The sequence below is a fragment of the Cyprinus carpio genome, chromosome B12, assembly GCF_018340385.1.
Source record: "Cyprinus carpio isolate SPL01 chromosome B12, ASM1834038v1, whole genome shotgun sequence".
Classification (NCBI taxonomy): Eukaryota; Metazoa; Chordata; class Actinopteri; order Cypriniformes; family Cyprinidae; genus Cyprinus; species Cyprinus carpio.
The window spans coordinates 11,107,288-11,122,384 of record NC_056608.1 but is presented as its reverse complement, the minus strand read 5'-3'; the positions used below and the strand labels follow the sequence as shown (position 1 = coordinate 11,122,384).

Here is a 15,097-nt window from a genome sequence, read left to right as displayed (position 1 = left end):
TAAAACTACAGCTGCATTTGTGCTCTCTGCACTCACACAATTAATGCTCAGTTGAGGTATATTTTCAGTACACCTTCTGACATTAAAATTGCCTTTAGAAATAGCCAGGTTTGGAGATATCAATATACGGATAATACAGTAAATCAAGGAGGCCTTTAGTTAAAAATATGAATTGTGAAAAGTGCACTGCCCCTACTCCTCCAGCAGAGGATATGAATTTTTTATTTATTTTTTGCCCTTCAAAGCAGGGCAGAAAAAACATTTTTCAACTCAAAAATGTTGTAACTAGAACTTCAGGTTAACTAAAAAAAACAACACTCGGTCAGGTCTACTAAAAAAAACATTGTTCAATTTCAAAATGGGTTAACTAGAACTGCAGGGTAACATCACAGTCCTACACTGTCAAGGCACTTACAGTATATATAATATTTTCATAATCATATATGAAACAATATAATATATTATCATTTTCATTAAACATTAAAATCATTAAATACAAATCAATTTTGAAATCACATAAAATATAGAAAAAAACTAATAAAGAATATTATTTTTTTTTTTTTAAAATTTTTTTTTTTTATTTTTTTTTTTTTTACAGTACAATATTGTATTACACTAATGTAAATCTAGGCACACTCATAAAGCTTGATTCTTTACAAATAACTGAAGTACAGAATTTGTTCTCTGCAGGCTCACCAGAGCTATAGACTTCAAGATTTCATAAACGCATGTAAGTGAAAACATAACTTTTCAACACAACAGATGGTCACAGGACAAATCAAAGTCTTTTTCGATTCGGTTTACAATGTGTTTTTTTTTTTTTTTTTTTTTTATATATCCATGGCTGAATGCTATAGAAAGACTGTAATATCATTACCGAACCCAATGACTTTATTTAAAATGACTTTCTCCAAAAGATCCCGAAGCATCAGTCAAAAGCGCCATCTGACACCTCTTGACAAGCCACTCTCAGTGACTACAGTTTGGATCATGAAGCATGGCAGAAACACAGCGAATAAACAGCACTTTTTGCTTACAAAAACAAGCGCATCTACTTTTACAAAAAGTTGAACATAATCTTTCAAATAACACCCTAAAAAAATCCCACCACATCCTAATGCAGACCACATTTTTATCCAAACAAACTTTTAAGATTGCGCAAAAGGTTAGCACCAACATATAAGCTTTCCTTTATATTTATCAATATGCAGTATTTCCCAGAACTATTTCATCTGTTGACTTTATTGTGTATTTGGAGCACATTTTAGAGCATGGCATGTGAAAACTGGCAAAAGATTAGCTTGTTAACAGATACAACCCCTAAAATACTAGTTCTTGATTTATACAGTATATATAGTATTTTCTCTATGACAAGAACTGGTAGTCTTGTTTTTACACAGCTTATAAAACCACAGCGACTTACTGAAAACCAACACAGAAACAAAACAGAGGAACTAAGGTTTTCCCAGAAATCCACTTGAATGCAGTAACCCAGTTGCTAGTACCATATAAAGACTTTCCGCTCAAAGCTGTTTGCAATAAGTAAACTGCAATAAAAACACTCTAACTAGCAGGAATCTGACCTGATACACGTCTCCCAGCGAACACTTCACATAATATTAATCAGGACTGTTCAGAGGACTTAAAAATACAATGGAAACTCTCAAACGAAATGATGTAAAATGTGGTTTACTATGGTATACTGACAGTAAAGGGGATATGTTCCCTCTCTTAATGACTCCTACGCACAGATGTGACTGTTGATACTCTGGCTGTGTTCATTTCTTATTCATTACATGAAAAACAGCTGTTTATCCTGGTTGTCCGAGAATACAAAACAACTGCTTTTTTAAAGCAAAATATATTCTCCTGTCTGTAATTCACTCATTAGTCACAGACTTAGAAACATCCTTAGGTAAACCTAAGGAGCCCACATGAGCTGGCTGTTGTGTTATTACAACAAAATACTGCATGTACTGATTCTTCCAGAGAACTGTGGTGTATAGAAACATTTATAACATCAAAAGCACACAACAGGGCCCTCAATTTTCTTGAATTATCTAAGGCTCGAACTCACTAAACAGTTCAGCATGCAGCGGTTCAGCATAAAACCCTGTGTCTTACTCACATGCTGCCCGCAATCCACCTTAACCAGCCACAAATGAGAGGTTTTGTATTGGATTTACAATTTTCAGTGCTCTTAGATGCTATTAACAAACGTAAAGTAACCATGAGATCATATGAAAAAAACTAGAATGTGGACAGGACTGGAAGGCAGATGTCCATGTGTTGTCGGCCGGTGATGAATGACCTCATTTGGAGAGCACTTCCTTCCTGAACAGGGATTCTTTTGCCCTGTTTTCTTTCTTACATACACAGTTCTATCAAAGATGTGCTTTAGAGTCAACAAACCTTTCCTTATGTCCAAATTTGTGGATGCTTTCTGTAATTCGCACACATGCTTTGATTCAATAATTATCAGAAATCTATTAATTTAGGTGCAAAAAATTTACACAAAAACAAAAAAACCCATATTACACACACACATTACACATTTTTCTTTCCCTCAAAAGACGCCTAAAAAACGTTGGTCTTCTTCGAAACACTGGCTCAACTGAGTCAAATTCATTCCATGAGCAACAACAGACACAATAGTTCCTCTCAGAAAGGAGGGATGACAAAGACATACAGAAGCCACAGGAATCTGATCTGGGCTTTTCATCCTTTTGACGTCAATAGAAAACTTCACAAAACAGACACATTCATTCAACTCCAATAACTGAAAGCCTGCTGTGATGTTTACTCTAGTAAGTGATATAGATTAATATTTTAAACAGAGAAAGACTAGATAATCGAGTGTCCAATGATAACCTCTATGCAGTTAATTTTCAAAAATTAGCCAAAAGAGGTAAAGAAACATCCATGTATTTGGTCTCACTGAATGATGGTTCCTCAGCTTTAATGGCACATCTTGCATCAGTAAACTGCTGATGTTGAAGAACTTGCCTGTACCTTTAGAATGGGCATGAATCCTGCTGATCCGGGCATGCTGCCTGGCAGAGCGCTCCCTGCACATTCTGGGAAATGCCGCACATACCACTGGACTGCTAGAGCCGTTCTGCACTATTTCACTGCATTTATTTTGGTTGGCCAATGAGGTTAAGACTGGATAGAGTCCACTATAATGACTCAGCTGACCTCTGCATGATGGGTCAGCCTGCTTTTACAGTTAACTTGTTCGTTACAGTAAGCTCATCATCAGCACATGGACAATATACTTCAATAAAAGACCATGATTGTAGGGAAAGGAGTGTCCTTGATAAAGAAAAGTAATAAAACTCTGCCAAGTTCTTATAATTGCACTCATATTATAATTGTATTCGTGATGGTTTCATATTGAAAATATAATTTATAATTAATAAGCAATGAAGCATATAATAAAGCATTTTAACTACAATATTCTTAAAACATTACTTTTTTCGCCTAAGAAAAAAAAAAAGAAAGATTATGCTTTTTTTTAAAGATGAAAAAAGCAATATGACAGAAAATATTGAAATATTAAATTGAATTTTAATTTAAGAATTAAAATAAACTTGCTTATCTTATAGATAATAGGTATTTAAGTTACTGTATAGATGAATTGCATTTTAATATACACTACTGTTAAAACATTAGGTTCAGTAAGTTTTAGTTTTTTAAATAAAACACTTTTATTCAGCAAAGATGCATTAAACTGACCAATAAGTAACAAAGACATTTATGATGATACAAAACATTTCTATTTCAGATAAATGTTCTTTTGAAATTTCGAATAATCAAAGAATCCATTACACTCTTAAAAATGCTGGGTTAAAAACAACCCAGCTTGGGTTATTTGGCAACCCAGCATTGGGTAAATATTGGACAGAACGCATGCTGGGTTATTTTGACCCAGCTGGTTGGGTTTAATGTTTTTACCCACCATGCCGGGTTGTTTTATTTAAGTCAACTAATGTTTAAAAATTATTATATTGCTGACATAAAATGGGCTGAAAAAAATAAATAACAATTAAAAAAAAAAATCACACACAGAATTAGTTTTTTTTCTTAATAGATTTTTATTTATTTATTAATGAACATACACAGGAAAAAAAAAAAAAAAAAGACATGACTCTTATGCTGGTGGACATCAAATATAAACCATAAAAAACCAAAAAGAAACACACATAAACTAATCTAAACAAATCCAACAAGAGCCAACATCTCTCCTCTGTTTTTCTATGCTAAAGACTGAACACACATACGGCTCTTTAAAGACTCTGTAAATTAAGAAAATGGTCCATTAGAACTCAATGGCTGTGCTTCAGCTTGATGCGGTTTGAAAGCATCAGAATAAGTGTCCCTGGATTTCAATGTGCTGACAGAGTGGCACTGGTGCTGATCCCAGAGTGCATGCTGTGAGAATCAGAGGTGTTGAATGGTCCTGCTAGACTTCAGATCCATCTTCCAACCTGCCAACAAACATCTTTCTGTCTCGGTTGCATCAGTCGCCAGCCAAGAGGACTTTCAGCAGTGCATGCCTAAACAACATGTGATCTCCATTTAAATACTTTCCAGGGTGATGGCTGCCTGGAGCATTTCCCACTAGAGAGGACTCGCTGTGTGGGCTGTCAGTATTGATTTGGGCTGTTAAAAATCCTTGCTGGCTTTTTATGAAAATGTCAAAGCTGTGCTAATAAAGTGGCTCTCTGTAATTAATTCAGAGGGAGAAAATGGCTCCACACTTCCATAACATCACTTAAGGGAAGAAAATTCCAATATTTCAGACACAAAAAGCAATTTACTTCTGGAACAATCCCTTCAATTATGCATTAGCTCCCAAGTGAATCAGTCTTTGCAACTGCCAAAGAAGCTGTTTTAGAATAATATAGGTCTCAAGTCTAAAAACAGACAAACCTTTACCAGAGCGGCTGGTCTGGCAGACACTTAATATGCTGTGACACCACAATAATGGTTGAAATTGGAGGGAACTTTCAAGCCTTATTCACAGAACTCGTGGAACGCTTTGTTAATTTGGTGGGTTAGGTTTTTCTCCAAGGGCACAGTAGACACAACTGTAGACTATGAGCTAAAACAGGCCAAAACTCACAGTCATAAATGTGTAAAATCTGGTTCTAAAATGAATGGCACACAACACAAACCTGAGGCTGATGTTGTTTGCGTGGAACTGCCAGGAAACAGCAGTCAAAAACCCATAAGAGAGAAGGCATAAACCAGTCCCTGATTTACATATACTGTAAGTCATGAGGATCTAAGTCTCTTCCAGTAAAACGGACACAAATGTGCCAGACTTAGTAGAACTGACTGTGGTATACTTATGGGTCAAAGACAAGAGTGTCCATAATAAAGAAAGGAGAAAGCCTACTTGGAAAATGTGTGGCAAGCCTTCTTTGTATTTATGCTGGTTTCATATGTTTTTAAAGCTGGGCGTTAAAACAATAATGATCATTATTGCGATATAATTCTCCTCGATAAAACGATAACAAGAGTTTGATAAATGTTCGATATGTGACCTGTGCTGGCAGAATGAATCACAATTTTCAAAAATTAGTTCTTTTTATTTTTACATTCTCCATTAAATTCCTTTAAAATTATGTATTAATTTTTTATTTTATTTTTTGGAATTGGACGGAAAATGACTGAGCTACACCTGTTTGGAGTCAATGGAGTCAGCAAAGTAAATTTAGAGAAAAACTGATTTAAAGTTTTCTGAAGGTTCCAAAGCAAAATCACCCAGCAACATCACATCTTTTCCCCCACTTCTTTTCTTAATAAAAATTACTAGATTAATAATCCCAATATAGCACTTTTTAATTTTATCTTTGTTGTTATAAGAACCGATGCAAAAAGAATACAAATATTAGAAAGAAAGAAGTGTAAAGTGTATTACTTTTTTCATTTTATATCTTAACATAAGCATTCAAGTAAGAAAAACAAATAGTAAAATGTAAAAATCACTCAAGTGTGTTCATTACAAATGAATTGATAATTAAAACTACAAAAGTAGTTCAATCAAGAGCAGAAAGTAATCACCTCTTTTCTTTTATCGTTTATGAGCTCTGCTCACCCCGCCCCTCTCTTCTGTGGGGTGATGAGCAGTGCTGTTTACTTTAGCCACATTTAGCCACAAAACTTGCTAACTAGCACATTTTTAGGAAAGGCGTTTGCAAAGATTCATAAAAAAGCCTTATACTCACTTCATCTGTAGGTAAAGCTGGATCATGAATGATCATGAGGGCGCATTCCCTTCACAAACAAACATAATTCTCTGCGTCTTCAGTGGCTCAGATGTCGGGAGTAAATGACGACTGCTATGTTCATTATTACATCTAACAACAGAACACCTCAATCACTACAGAGACATTCTTGTCTACATCTGCTCCGGCATCGAAACAATGGCGGTCGGACTGTTCACAGCTCACTCAGGGCGGGTCTAAGGTAAGGTGGCCGTATCAATCAACAATCGTGGGAGCAGCCTTGGTCTGTGTGACGTCACACAGACAAGAAGTTGAGAATGGTTTGATTTGAAAAAGGAGATATTATTATTAGGGATTTCATAAAAACCACTGTGTGGATTTTTATCATTATAGGGTGGATGTGTAATCAACATGTAAAAGTGAATTCTGCATCCGATGTCCCCTTTAAAGGTCCTACCCTAAAACTACCCTTGTCCAAAGATTAGACATGCCCAGGGTCACTTATTCCTCCAAAAGGTGGAGACTGAATAATTTGCTGTGCACGTGAAAACTAATGAAATTTCTTCCACAACACTTCCTAGGGTGGGACATAAGTCTTGAGCAGCAACATGGGCAGCCAGCCACTCCCTTTTTACAGCATTTCTAAATAGGAACGTTTTGTCAAATAATATTCTGCTTTGGCCAGAGCCGTTGAGCTTTTCGGTAAAAAGCCGATCACCGTTGTGACTCTTACCACAGTTGCTAAATTGCAGATATAGAATCATCATTTGATTTCGATCCCCCTTTATTTTCAATATGCGATACTTCTTATACTATTTACCTGACACAAAATAGTGGTCATAATCATGCTGACGCTGTGTAGTTGTAAAACGCTCTTTGATTGAGCATATTTACAACATCTGAACAAAATGACCCTCCCCGTGAACTCGAGACTGGAGACTATTCACCTGACCCTGTACACTCCCCCACAGAGCGTAAAATGAAAAAACAAAAAAACACACCACATTCACCAACAACTATAAATAATACTTATTTACAACGTCTGAATCATTCCCTATCACCTTCATTGTGCACTATGAGCCATTCACTGTACAGGAAATACTACACAGTGAACAAGTGATCGATCTCAGCCGGCGCTTCAGCATCTATTTATAGTGCGGGGGCAGGCGCTTCGGATTCTAGAGAGCATTTGATTGGTCAGAAAATTTGAAGAGAAGATGAAGTACGATGTGACATCAAAAAAACTGATAAGCCGTTTTGGCGGAAGTGACGAACTGCAAGTTTTGAATGTTTATATCTTCTAAATGTGATTTTTGTCACTGATTTGGAGCACACTGTCTTATAGATAACCTTAAGACTAAAATACTGATATACTAACACCCAAAAAACTTTAATTATTTTTTCATGGGGACTTTAAATTCGACCATAATCAAAAAAAATTACCATTTTTGCTTGTAGCTCAAACTTAGCCTGTGTGCAGTTTGCCAACACTGGTCACATATAATGTTTTTGCGCAAAAAGTGGAACGAAACAGCGCTAACTACACCACATGGAGAGTTTATCTGAGCAGCTCATAGTTCAATCGGCTGTGCAGCGCGAGCTCACTAGAGTAGATGCAGTCTCGGTTACGCAACATCTTGTGAGATCCAATGTGAAGTGCTTGAATTCAGCAAACACAAATGACAGCCGATGAAACAGCACAACATATGAGGTTGTTGCAATTTTTACAGATTTTACTGTTTTTGATAATAAACATAAATCTGCATTTTAACTTAAGCTACTGTCAAATGTGCATTTCTAAGCGACAAAAAGATGCAGCATTTCTAATATTGCAGCCTGCACTGCAAACTGTGCTGAAGATGATATTGTTCATCAAAGTCAGGCAACACAAACTTGTTTGATGATTTGAAACAACATCACTCATTAGAACATGCAAAAACTAAGAAATTCATTTCAATATTAAGATATTTATTTTGTTAAGGAAAAATGACTGGAAAAGTGTAAAGAATTCAAAATGTGAAGTGTTTGTCCCATTCTGACCAACAGTTTAAAATCACAATTAATGTTATGGTTTCTTCAACTTTAATTTAGGAACAAAAATCTGCCTTTAAACTTATAAAGATTTGAAATTTATCATAATTATCGATATTGACTGATATGAAAAATTGTGATAATTTTTTTTCGCCATGTCGCCAAGACCTATATGCTTTATTTATTTATTTATTTATTTATTTATTATTTTTTATACTATTTTAAAAAAAGGTTTTCATGTAATGACTCTTAAAATGTCATATAATGTAACTGTCAAGTCAAAAAAGAATAACATATTTTCCTGACAAATAGCTTAAATATAAAACATCTTGAAAAAAAAAATAATTATCATGATTTATTAATTTATAAATGTCATTAAAGTTTGGGGATTTTACAACCTGAATTAACAGATTTGCATACAAATTTATATATATATTAAAAAAGAGTGAATAAAAAAATCCTAAAATCCTATAATAATAATAATAATAATAAATACTGCTAATATATTTAAGGTTTGAGTTTAAGGATGTTGGTGACCAACAGTTCCTATTGGACTTCCATTATATAGACAAAAAACACAATGGAAATAAATGGGATCCAAAACTGTTTGGTTATCAACATTCTTCAAAATATCTTCTTTTGGAGAAAAAATAAAGTCATACAGGTTTGAAATGACATGAGGTTGAATAAATGATGTCAGATTTTTCATTTTTGGGAGGACCATCCTTTTATTGTATGTCCGAAATGCAATTTAAATATACATTTTTAGACATGTCTTTGACCCACATAACAAATTATAGAGAAATACCACATGCAATAGTCTTCTCTTTGTACATTTCTTAAAAATAACCTGTCTGGGCTCCATTAACTGACTCCTGTCTGCCAAGAGCTTGACTTGGGGATATAAATCAAAGAATGCCGTCTGTGTTCACGTTACAATTCCAGTGAGTCCAACACACCCAATTAATAGACATCTAAACTTTCCTTTACACTGCACAATCCCAGCTTCCATTAACATGTAACAGCATGTATCACAAACAGGCTAAGCCTTGCTCCAAGATTACACAGCAGAACATGAATTATGCTCATATAAAAACATCTTTCAACCATACACTGAAAGCAGTTTCTTTTCAAAGGAAGGCACAAGAATGATAATGAGAATCTGTAGCACTGCAGATGGGCAAATGGTGCTATATTAGGGGCTATTTGAGAACTGCGGGTGGTTCATAGCCTTTGTTTAAGAAGGAGTTGGTTTCACAATAGTGCTCATTATGAAGCATCTTCACGCTGTGAATTTGACATGAACACTTCCTCTGTTGGATCACACTGTATGAAAATAAAATGTTAATTGTACGCAGATGGTGCGCGGGTTTAAAAAGAAAATAGACAATAAAAGGAAAATTTCAAACATCTGACATCCAAGATCAAATAAAGACGCAAAAGGTCTCAAATCACATGAAAGCCAAATCTACCCCCACCCCCCCAAAAGACTTTAGACTCTACAAGGGTTTTAACAGAAAGACGTGATTATTTCTGTAGGAATTAGTAGAAATTCTTCTCTATATGAACAGGAAAGGTTCAAGTCTTACAGTCAAGAAGCAGCAGGCTGTCAAAAGCTTTAAATAATACCGGCCTCCATTTATTAGACATTAACTTATTTAAGTTTATCATATAGTTTGTCATTATGGTAGCTGAATGCTCTTGGATATTTACATCTAGATTAATATGATTTGTCTATGAATATAGCCAAGAATTCTTATTACTGGCAGTAACACTTAAAAGGTCGCTTTCAAAAAAGGTCTTATATTAATTTCACAATATTTGGAAAAACTAGATCAGTTCCAAACTGCATATTTCCAGGAAAAAAGGCAAAAACTCATGGAAAAAGACACTGTGAATGTCTCTGAGGTAATTGCATTCATCCTTCAAGATTTTCCTTTTTGATGCATCAACTTGATTAAAGGACCTGCAGGAGGAGTTCAATTTGAACGAGATTTACAATGAATAACAACTTCAATTAAATTAATCTTGTAAAGCTATTTTTTGCCAATTTTGGAGTTTGACAGCCCCTGGTTCTCATCCACTTTCAATGTATGGAAAAAGCAGCTCAGAAACCTGCTAAACATTTCCTTATGTGTTTCACAGGAGAAAAAAAAATATACAGGCCTACACTTTTGGAACAAAATAAGGGTGAATAAATAAGGACAGAATTTTCATTTTAAGGTGAGATTTAAAGCCTCAGTTACACATAAACAGCCATCCTTTTGGAGGGATGTCTGATCATCTTTACCATTCACACTTGCAACAAAGTCTTGAAGCCAAAAAGTGCACGTGGGTGCATAAAGTGTTAACTTTGGCCTGCCTTTACAGAGTGGTTTTCTTTTTTAAAAAGAAGCACTTTTCATCCTCAGCTGTCGAATGATCAGATATAATCAGGTCATTGACAAGAGCCTAAAAGCCTCAGCAATATATGATGACGCACAGATTGCCTGAGAGCAGATGAACTTGTCCTGCCACGTGATGTCCTAAGGCCCGGATACAACCCATGTCTCTGCTGCTCCACCCAACCACACAAAGGCTACTGGGATTATAAACCCCCCACTTGTTCAGGATAAACTCAAATCTTCATAGTTTTTTTTTCTCCAAGGCAAAGTGGGGGGAAAAATCAGCTTGCAATAACAATAAAATTACATTCAAATCCGATTCCCTGTGTTAAGTACCAATTATTACAAATGTGGCATCCTTTCAATAGTGCCTGACAACAGACAGAGACTGGATGGGGCCTGCAGTTTTCTGATAGGACCTGCAGGATTGAGAGAGACACAGAGGAGCAGAGAAAGAGCTGGTTATGCACACATGGGGTTTGCCCGCCACAATCTGCTCTTTCTTCCAAAATCAGCAGCCAGGAAACAGAGAAAGAAAGAGAGAATGAGAGAATAAAGGTAAAAATATCACGAATCAAGGTAATTTGATTCTCCAGAAGAGCTTGATCATCAGTTTTCATTTCATTTCCATTTCTTTTTGTCATAATGTCATTCTCTCTACTTGTGTTGAACATCCAACAAATCCCCGATCTATTTTTTCATCTCTTAATTTCCAGACACAATATGCTGGTGCTCAATTAGCTTCACAGAAAAGAACTGACCATATCTGCACATGGCTGACTGACAGGCCTTTTGCAAATCAAAGCAAACATTAATAAGGTCTCATAAAAATCTGCTGACAAAGTAATAATCTAAATAGGATCCATTCAAGGGTGTTGGGAATTTTATTTACTGAATGGATTGCTCAAAAGGAATTTGGAAGTGAATGCACTCCCTGTGATCTGACAGCTCTTATATCTCACTTTTGTGTATGATAGTTTGGGATAGGTCTGAACTAGTCTATACTTCCTGAAAGCAATGCTGCAAGAAAACTTTTTTTCACTTGACTGTTCGAATACTTGCTACAGTATGTTGCATACATGAGTATAAAGTATGTATGCACACCTAAAAATGTTTGCACGTAAATGCATTAAAATATCAATAGCAGTTTTCTATTTCATAATATGTTCATTTATTCCAGTGATGACAAAGCTAAATTTAAAGCAGGCATTACTCCAGTCTTCAGTGTCACTTGATCCATCAGAAACCATTTTAATATACTGATTTGGCACTCAAAAAAAAAGAAAAAGAAAAAAATCTTAATATTAATGTTAAAAATGGTTGTGTCTTAATATTTTAATCTGTCTTTAAAATTAAATGAATCTTTAAAATATTTTTTTTCATAACATTTTTAATAAAAATTCGTACTTTTTTCCAATTCTCACTTATTTGATGAATAACAAGTTCAAAAGAACAGCATTTATTTGAAAAATAAATATTTTATACCTTTATAAATGGTCACTTTTAATCAATATAATGCATCTTTGCTGAATTAAACTATTAATTTAAAAACGTACTGACCCCAGACCTCTGATCGATAGTGTACTGGATATAATGCCATATTGTCAATGCTGTCAAGAAGTAGTCAAACACCTAGGAATGAAACTGGAATCTTAAAAGATTAAAAGGCATAAGAAATAATATGATCTTGTGTAAGAAAGAGGTGTAACCACTTAACATGAGCTCGAGGGAGATGAGTGACAGCCTACTTGAACAAATCCGTATACAGTCTGCTGTGATTTCATAATACAACACCTGCTCCAAGAAAAAGTCAATTGCTGTGTTTATCTGACAGTGACAAGCTATTACCAAAATGAGAGACGCTATGCTATGGTAAAGTGTGTGAATCCAAATCACCCAAGCTTACGATAAATCCACAAATGGGATCATACAACTCGCACACAACAGCTTCATGTGACAGAGGAGTTAACATCACACTGTAGCATCTCTAAAAACCCAAAAATGTTAACTGTTAACATGCAAGAGAAAGCAACCTATCTTTTTTTTTTTTTTTTTGCAGAACAAGAATTCTAAAATGGCTCAGTATAGGAGTAAATGACCATATTTATGCAAATCTATGATGCATTAAATGAGATTCAGTGAGCATTGTAGTCACCAGATGGCTGAATGTTGGCCCCATCATCTTCACAAAAATCTGCACGCAGCATGCAGTCTCTGTGTGTCCACTATTGAATAATTATTGAATTTTTGAGCAGGCATTTTAATGGGCAGATACAACAAATTTAAATGCAAGTAACTTCCCTGAGGTCAACTGGGAAGGAAATTGCACCTGTTCATTAAACCAGGAAACTCAGGGATGTGTTCCTTTATTCCCTGGGCTACACTTTCACCTTCATGGCCACTTTAATAGCATCCAGGGGCTAAATACTCAGTGCCACTGGTAAGACAGTAAAATAGAAGGGAGAATGAATTCATGTGGAAAAAGCTTTTTAAATCCACAGATTTTTTCCAATGTTATTTCTAGAAGTATGCTTTTGATTTGTAGCCATTCAAATAAATGAAAAAATGATCAGTTTCAGGAAGGTCAGATGTTTCAGTTGACTTTGCATGTGCACCTTGCACATTCCTGCAGCTGTAACCACTAAAATTTAAAGCAACTTTCATAAACATGAAGACAGTTTCTGTTCTGTGTTAATTCATAGTTTACTGTGAGGAAATCAATAAATAACCATATAGTCTGTGTAGTCATTTTGTTTTGTTTTTTTGTTTTTTTTGCATAGCCACATAACATTTCTGCAATAGTTGCCCAGTTTAAAAAAAAAAAAGATTGTTTCATCTATTTATTTATTATAAAACTTGACCCTCTAGCACAAGCATGCTCTATTCTTTTTCTATTCTATCTACTTGTTTTCTTTTTAATCATAACAAAATAATAATAATTTGACCCTCTAAAACTGACTACATGTAATGCATTTGACTTACCAGGACTTGTCACAGCACTTAGCCTACGTTGTTGCTCTTTTATTGGTTTGATTGTTTCTTTTGACCTCATTTTTAAGTTGCTTCGGATAAAAGCATCTGCTAAATGATTCAATATAAATGTAAATGCATACCATATGGAGTAAGTTAGCTAAAAAAATAATAATAAAAAAAAAAAAAAATATATATATATTAAAAACAAATTCCATGAAACAGCCAAAATGTAAGAAAAACTAAATAAAATAAATTGTTTTGGCAAAAGACTCATTTAACATTATAACGCTTGACCCAGCCTGACATTTATGGGCAATATTCTCATTTTGAGAACATGACAGATGGCAAAATACAGTGTAAAATATAAAACATATATTGTTCATATTGGTTGACATAGTCAGTTCTTCTGGAATATGAAGAAAAGCCCCTGACTGAGGAGAATCCATGTCCATTAAAATGACTAAAGCAGTGACGCTCAGCACTTAATCCACCATCTGCAGATTATCATGCAGCCAGATTACAGATGCATGCAATCGCTTTGCAAAACCATTTTACACAAGCTTATATTTATGGGCTGTCTCCAAAAAACTGTGTGAGCTTCCTACCTAGATATCTTTTTGGCCATCACAGCACATTTTTGAGTCAGCACACCTCTAGGTAGACAGCTCACAAGTTTTTAAAACAGCCATAATTTCAGAAAAAGAATGTGGTATTTACAATACCTGCATAACGCAACATGCTCAATATGCTGTTCTCTATGAAATGTTGACTATTTAGGATGCATTCAGCTGCACGTGAGTTGACACGCATCCTAGTCTCAAACAGCAAAGATGCTTTATTTGTTATTAAGGGTGTAAACAACTGACGTAAAGAGACTCAGACAAATAAAGTCATACCTTCTGATGGACTTTCAGATCTTAGCTGCAGGGTTTGTCATTAACCGGCGTTTAGTGTGATGCACCTTCTTCGCAGAGGATATGAAATGTCAAAGCATAACTAAACAGTACGGAAGCAATGTGATTTTAAAAAGTCAAAATCCTAAATCCAAAGTTTGCAATAACGCTGCAGATGTAAACCATACTGCTCGCACCGTAAATTCCAACACTGAAGTCTGTAGTTCAGTTTCAAGCTGTAAATACGCCCACACGCGCTGAAAGAGACAGAGTGGGCGGAGACTACAGAGACATGCAGATGTCACTAACCAATCAGCGCCACTCATGGGCGTAAAACAAAAGCCAACTGATGTCTTCATCTAGCTTCACCGCAAAAGGATACAGAAACCGCTGCTGTGCGTCATTTACTGCAAGAAACAACAAGTGCTTCATTAGAACAAACATACATTGCCTTGAGATAATATTAAGATACATCCCTATATTGTAGGACATATTTTCCTCATTATGCACTCGTAATAAAATCTGGGTCTTCATTTGAACCTCTAATATAATGTAACCACAATATAATCTTATCTGTAAC

The 15,097-nt window shown here is 35.2% G+C and overlaps 1 protein-coding gene across 3 annotated transcripts in view; it reads right to left on the bottom strand.

Annotated features, from left to right (window-relative positions):
• The window catches only part of LOC109099559 (inactive rhomboid protein 1-like), a 31,325-nt gene extending 16,579 nt beyond the window's left edge, over nucleotides 1–14,746 (bottom strand). For 2 of the 3 annotated variants that reach the window (XM_042735335.1, XM_019113069.2), the window contains exon 1: nucleotides 14,521–14,746. The gene's annotated coding sequence lies outside the window, so the exon portion shown is untranslated. Of the gene's footprint in view, nucleotides 1–3,012; nucleotides 3,259–14,520 lie in introns of those variants that run through there. The other variant, XM_042735336.1, reaches the window with a different exon arrangement.
• Nucleotides 14,747–15,097: the final 351 nt, after the last annotated feature.